Genomic DNA, 7796 nt, shown 5'->3' on the forward strand with positions numbered 1-7796 from the left:
AACTTCACCGTTTCTTTTACAGGAAAAATAATAATAGCAAATCTGATAGGAATCCTCTTGTCTTCCCAATACTAAACATGTAAGTTGCTACTTCTGAGTCCATCTGTGTTGGATGTAGTCAACTGAGACTTGCAATCCTTTCCTTTCAGAATCTAAAAAGTTAAATTTTTATTCCCCAAACTCAGTAGCAGTTAGAATCCCAGGTACAGGTAGATTAAGATTTGGAAGCCATTGACCTGTTGATGTTAGCCAATTTTTTGCTGGCAAGAAAGGTCATGCAAATGTGGTGTGTTGCAGCCAGCAGTGCATGGTGGCCTGTCTCCAGCTTCCTGAGTGTTCAGAAGTATATATGAGATGCGGGCCACCAAACTCAGCATTCTGGTGCCTGGAGCCAGTGTCTAGTCCCAAATCTAGAGCCATGGACACTTGCTGTGGTGATGTGTTTATTTTTTCAAGTCTTAGAAATCATGTTTTTCTTTTTTTAATGTTTATTTGTATGCATTTATTTGGCTGTGCTGGATCTTCATTGCTGGGCAGGCTTTCTCTAGTTGCAGCAAGTGGGAGATATTCTTTGCTGTGGTGCATGAGCTTCTCATTGAGGTGGTTTCTCTTGTTGAGGAGCCCAGGCTGTAGGGCTCACAGGCTTCAGTAGTTGCAGCTCTCTGGGCTCTACAGCACAGCTTCAATAGCCGGGGCCCACGAGCTTAGTTGCCCCGAGGCATGAACATCATGTTTATTTTTACCTTTTACACCATGACAACAAAAAGTACACAGTGGAGAAGTGAAGAGTTACATAAATTAATCAAAGGCCTAAAAGACAAGGCAATTGAGAGGATGAAAATGAATAAACAGTTTTAAAAACAATCAATCTAAGCCCCAGAGGGAATTAATGATAAATGATCCACAAGAGAAATTGGGAAAATCTGCTAGATGCAGGCTAAACATCCAGCCTCCAGTTATGAGGATAAAGTTAGGATCTGGACACATGTTCATTATACCTGCATTTCAGCTCACTGTTTGGGGAGCAAGTGGTTACAGGTATTAAAAAATCACATTAACTGTAATTATAATCACACATTCACTTGCTTTTTAAGACACGTGGTTTTATAATTCATAAAGCAATTACCCAAAACTTACAAAAGACATGAGAACACAACCAGCCTCTCCTTTCTGGGTGACCTCCCACTGTGACTGGACCTAGGCACCCTGTTCATTAATCAATTAAAGGTTGACCATTCTTACATTTAGAAGAAAAAGACTTATCTTTTCCCAAAGGTCCTCCAAGTAGGCTATAGGGCTCAGCCCCAGAGTCTGCTAAGCTGATGCTGGGAGCCTGAAGAGGAAGCTCAGGTGTGAAAACTGATTCTGGCAGAAAATGAAAAAAATCTGGAAGACCCCCCCCCAACTTGACCAAGAAGCTACGCTTGAGCCCCAAGTGTAAACGGAACACCAAGTTTGAAGCCGCTCTGTATTCCAAAAGATTCCAAGGCAAAGGGAAGGAAAAAAAAAAAAAGGTCAATGTTGCGGGGGTGGAATTTACACTTATAAAAGGACACCTGAAGACTCACTGCAACCCAGACAAACCTCAGATGTTAGGTAGAAGCCTCCTAAGTTCCCATGTTGTATGACCGTGTATCAGAAAGAGGCAGAGCCACAGACAAGAAGTGGGCCAGTGGGTGCCAGGGACTTCCTGGGATGAGAATGTTCTACAGTCTGCTGGGTGCCCATGGACCCATGCACTTGAAGCAGGTGAGAGGCGTCCAAAGGAAAGACATCTCTTATGTGTCTGGGGAGGGTCAAGTGAACCCAGATTTCCTGTGCTACAGCTGACAGTTCCCTCAGGGGAGGTGATAGCTTATGGTGAACAGTGTCGGATTTGTGATCTCCAAAGGAGATTTAGCTTCAGGACCAGGGAATAGGTTTGATCACTCAAGAGCTTTTGTGTAGCAGGGTTTTATTAAAGTGAAAAGGACAGAGAACACTTCTGACATAGACATCAGAAGGAGGATGGAGAGTTCCCCCATCCCCAGTCTTATCCAGGGAATTATATACTTTTTAATTGGTTATTACAATAAATCAAAATGATGTCTGAAGTCATAAAGATCTTACTAGACCCACTCCCATATATACATTTTAAGATAACAGGATTAGTCAGAAGGTTTTCAGGAAGGAGAAACATGTCCTCAAGCAGGATACATTATTGTTATATAATCCTTACTAAGGAATAAAAATGCTTGTCCTTTCCTCCTCCTTGAGAATTCCAGACCCCTCTCTCCTCTTTGAGAGCCCCAGACCCCTTTCTTCTCCTTGGGCACCCTGGACTTCTTATCAACTTGCCTAGGAATTGACTCTATCAGAGGGAAGTGTAAACCTCACCAGGCAGGCCCATCTGGCTCTTTTCACAGGCTGGGCCACATCAGAGAAGTGCTCCTTGGTGGGCCCGAGGCAGGATCCTCTCCACCTTCAACCCCACTCCTGCTTGTGGGTAGAAAACCAAAATTAAACCCTTTAATGCTTCCCTGGTGGCTCAGATGGTAAAGAATCTGCCTGCAATGTGGGAGACCTGAGTTTGATCCCTGGGTTGGGAAGATCGCCTGTAGGAGGGCCTGGCAACTCACTCCAGTATTATTGCCTGGAAAATCCCATGGACATAGGAGCCTGGTTGGCTATAGTCCACGGGATCCCAAAGAGTCGGACACGGCTGAACGACTAACACTTTCAATTTTCACTTTCAATTAATAAACTGCTTGGATGCTAAAAGGACTATACGCCTAAATTCTCTGAGGGTTCAAGAACCACAGAGCCCCAGGCTCCAGCCCAGAGCAGCACCAGGCAGAGCCTGCAGGTGTCCCAGAGCTGACCATTGATCCCCACCAGCAGCTCGGCCTCAATTCCCAACTCTGCCCAACAACAGGCATTTTCTCTCCCCTGAAAATTTGAACATTTACTGAATGTTGTTTTATCTTTGGATTACATCTTACTATATTTTCCTAGGTTTGCATTGAAAGTTACAAAAAACACCACTTCTGCAAAAGCAGGTATTCAGGGTACAGACTTGAGTTTTCAGCTCTCACCTGTTGTATCCTGAGTACATGGGCAAAACGCAGGGCTCACTGCCCCACTTCTGCCCTAGTCAGCAGGTCTCCCACCCTGCCATTCCCTTAGTGTACAGAGACCCCAGCCATTTCCCCATCCCCACCGCCCCAGGCAGACCCTCCGGCTTTACTGGCCAAGGGCTGACTTGGATGGAGCCAACACAGTGCCAAGCACAGCTATGTCTTGCTCCTTCGAACCTGCATCTAGAAGGCAGAAATCCCACCCAAGTGAAGCCAGTAAACTGACAAAGGTCCCTCCCAGAGCCTTGTGAAGGGCACCAACAGGGGAGTCTATGAGGGTGACTTCCCAACCGTGGGCACAACCTTCCCCTGGACTGAATGCTCCAGAGGAGACCATGGACATGTACAGTCACCCCTAGAGGGAAGTCTGAGCCCTCAGAAGCTGCGTTTTGCCCCTCTGTTTAGAGCCACCAGGGACAGTCACAGAACCCTTCCAGATTTTATCTTAAATGTGTAAACGCTGCTCATTCCCAAAAATAGCTCTGACATGAAAGGACCTAATGGACAGTAATTAAGGGAGTACTAACAAGTAACTATAACCTGTTTTCATTTCTCTCATTGAGTTTAAGAGTTTTTAAAAAACAAATGTTGCTAACTGAGCAATAATCTTCAAAGATAGACAAGTCTCAGGGTAAGTGTTGGCTCTGATGGTAAAGAATCTGCCTGCAATGCAGGAGACCCAGATCCTATCCCTGGGTTGGGAAGATCCCCAGAAGACAGAGGAGCCTGGCAGGCTACAGTACATGGGGTCACAGAGTTGGACATGACTGAGTGACTTTCACTTTTTCACAAAATAAGCTTGTCAACAGGGAGAGCTGGCAGTACAAGTACCAAAATCCTGGAGTTAGGGTCACAGCTTTTCCTCGGGGATGTGCCTCTTGGCAAGGCCAGGGCAGCTCTCACTGCATGGACCTCAGGGGAGGAGCCTTTTGGAGACACGAGAGCCCATCACCTCCAGAACTCAGTGGGCAGTTCCCCACAAGTGCTCAGAAAGTGTTACTCACTCAGTCGTGTCTGATTCTTTGTGGACCCATGAACTGTAGCCCACCAGACTCCTCTGTCCATAGGATTCTCCAAGCAAGAACACTGGAGTGGGTTGCCATTTCCTTCTCCAGGGGATCTTCCCAACCCAGAAATTGAACTGGAGTCTCCTGCATTGCAGGTGGATTCTTTACCAGCGAGCTACCAGGGAATCCCCCAGTGGTTATAATATCCATGTGATTATGGATAGTTTGCATTTCCTCAAGTTTAAAAACTTCTGTGCATCAAAGGGTGCTATCCAGAAAGTAGAAATACAGCCCACAGAATGGAAAGAAATATTTGTACATGATATATCTAATAAGAACCTTTTCTTTAGAATACATTAAGTACTTATATAAATCATCAACAAAAAAGACAACCAAAATTTTAAAATGGGAAAGAACTTGAACAATGACCAGAAAAAATGTAAATGATCAACAAGCACATAAAAAGATGTGTTCCATGAAAAAGAGAAACCCAAAAGATGGATCCCCTGGATGGGATCCTGGGACAGAAAAATGTAAAATAAAGGGAACCTGCAAACAGTATGTATTTCAGTTTCTAGTAAGGTATCCAAACTTGTTCATTAATTGTGAGAATTCTGTCAAAAATTAGGATGAGAGGTGAAATTAAAAAGTCAAATGAGAACAAGCTATTGCATCAACCCGGAAATTTACAATAAAATGATAATTTCCTAGTAACAAACAAATGAACCCTAAAATATGAAAAATACAAGCAGAATGATTAATCATCCTATGACCCATTCTCCAGCGTACTTCTCCTCTGGTTGTTCTGGGATTTCCCTCTCCTGGGACATAGAAGAAATAGACACAGAGTGACTGGACAGTTCCCCTTAGATCTGACCCCACCCAGTGTCTCTCTCCACCCCCTGGCATGCCTGCTCAGGAAGGACACTGTGCCAGAGGGAGTCTCAGGAGTCACTGGTCTTGATGTGTCAGGACTTCTTTGATTCCCATGCTTACCAGACATGCTTACTCAAGTAAAATAAATTAATATTATTTTAAATGATTGCTGTTGTTGTTTAGTTGCTAAGTCATGTCTGACTGTTTTGTGACCCCATGGACTATAGCCCTTGGGGCTCCTCTGTTCATGGGATTTCCCAAGCAAGATACTGGAGTGGGTTGTCATTTCCTTTTACAAGGGACCTTCCTGACCCAAGCATCAAATCCACATCTGTTACGTTCAGTTCAGTTCAGTCGCTCAGTCACGTCCGACTCTTTGTGACCCCGTGAATCACAGCACACCAGGCCTCCCTGTCCATCACCAATTTCCACAGTTCACCCAAACTCATGTCCATCGAGTCAGTGATGCCATCCAGCCATCTCATCCTCTGTCGTCCCCTCCTCCTCTGGTCCCCAATCTGTCCCAGCATCAGGGTCTTTTCCAATGAGTCAACTCTTCGCATGAGGTGGCCAAAGTATTGGAGTTTCAGCTTCAGCATCAGTCCTTCCAATGAACACCCAGGACTGATCTCCTTTAGGATGGACTGGTTGGATCTCTTTGCAGTCCAAGGGACTCTCAAGAGTCTTCTCCAACACCACAGTTCAAAAGCATCAATTCTTCAGGGCTCAGCTTTCTTCGCAGTCCAACCCTCACATCCGTACATGACCACTGGAAAAACCATAGTCTTGACTAGATGGACCTTAGTCGGTCAAGTAATATCTCTGCTTTTCAATATGCTATCCAGGTTGGTCATAACTTTCTTTCCAAGGAGTGTCTTTTAATTTCATGGCTGCAATCACCATCTGCAGTGATTTTAAGCCCCCCAAAATAAAGTCTGACACTGTTTCCACTGTTTCCCCATCTATTTCCCATGAAGTGATGGGACCAGATGCCATGATCTTAGTTTTCTGAATGTTGAGCTTTAGGCCAACTTTTTCACTCTCCTCTTTCACTTTCATCAAGAGGCTCTTTAGTTCCTCTTCACTTTCTGCCATAAGGGTGGTATCATCTGCATATCTGAGGTTATTGATATTTCTCCCGGCAATCTTGATGCCAGCTTGTGCTTCATCCAGCCCAGCGTTTCTCATGATGTACTCTGCATATACATTAAATAAGCAGGGTGACAATATACAGCCTTGACGTAGTCCTTTTCCTATTTGGAACCAGTCTGTTGTTCCATGTCCAGTTCTAACTGTTGCTTCCTGACCTGCACATAGGTTTCTCAAGAGGCAGGTCAGGTTGTCTGGTATTCCCATCTCTTTCAGAATTTTCCACAGTTTATTGTGATCCACACAATCAAAGGCTTTGGCATAGTCAATAAAGCAGAAATAGATGTTTTTCTGGAACTCTCTTGCTTTTTCCATGATCCAGCAGATGTTGGCAAATTGATCTCTGGTTCCTCTGCCTTTTCTAAAACCAGCTTGAACATCAGGAAGTTCACGGTTCATGTACTGCTGAAGCCTGGCTTGGAGAATTTTGAACATTACTTTACTAGTATGTGAGATGAGTGCAATTATGTGGTAGTTTGAGCATTCTTTGGCATTGTCTTTTTTTGGGATTGGAATGAAAACTGCCCTTTTCCAGTCCTGTGGCCACTGCTGAGTTTTCCAAATTTGCTGGCATATTAAGTGCAGCACTTTCACAGCATCATCTTCCAGGATTTGAAATAGCTCCACTGGAATTCCATCACCTCCACTAGCTTTGTTCGTAGTGATGCTTTCTAAAGCCCACTTGACTTCCCATTCCAGGATGTCTGGCTCTAGGTAAGTGATCACACCATTGTGATTATCCGGGTCATGAAGCTCTTTTTTGTACAGTTCTTCTGTGTATTCTTGCCACCTCTTCTTAATATCTTCTGCTTCTGTTAGGTCCATACCATTTCTGTCCTTTATCGAGCCCATCTTTGCATGAAATGTTTCCTTAGTATCTCTAATTTTCTTGAAGAGATCTCTAGCCTTTCCCATTCTGTTGTTTTCCTCTATTTCTTTGCATTGATCGCTGAAGAAGGCTTTCTTATCTCTTCTTGCTATTCTTTGGAACTCTGCATTCAAATGCTTATATCTTTTCTTTCCTCCTTTGCTTTTTGCTTCTCTTCTTTTCACAGCTATTTGTAAGGCCTCTCCAGACAGCCATTTTGCTTTTTTGCATTTCTTTTCCATGGGGATGGTCTTGATCCCTGTCTCCTGTACAATGTCATGAACCTCATTCCATAGTTCATCAGGCACTCTATCTATCAGATCTAGGCCCTTAAATCTATTCCTCACTTCCACTGTATAATCATAAGGGATTGGATTTAGGTCATACCTGAATGGTCTAGCAGTTTTCCCTACTTTCTTCAATTTAAGTCTGAATTTGGCAATAAGGAGTTCATGATCTGAGCCACAGTCAGCTCCTGGTCTTGTTTTTGTTGACTGTATAGAGCTTCTCCATTCTTTGGCTGCAAAGAATATAATCAATCTGATTTCGGTGTTGACCATCTGGTGATGTCCATGTGTAGAGTCTTCTCTTGTGTTGTCGGAAGAGGGTGTTTGCTATGACCAGTGCCTTTTCTTGGCAAAACTCTATTAGTCTTTGCCCTGCTTCATTCCACATTCCAAGGCCAAATTTGCCTGTTACTCTAGGTGTTTCTTGACTTCCTACTTTTGCAATCCAGTCCCCTATAATGAAAAGGACATCTTTTTTGGGTGTTAGTTCTAA

This window comes from Oryx dammah, unplaced genomic scaffold (assembly GCF_014754425.2).
Source record: "Oryx dammah isolate SB20612 unplaced genomic scaffold, SCBI_Odam_1.1 HiC_scaffold_21, whole genome shotgun sequence".
Lineage (NCBI taxonomy): Eukaryota > Metazoa > Chordata > Mammalia > Artiodactyla > Bovidae > Oryx > Oryx dammah.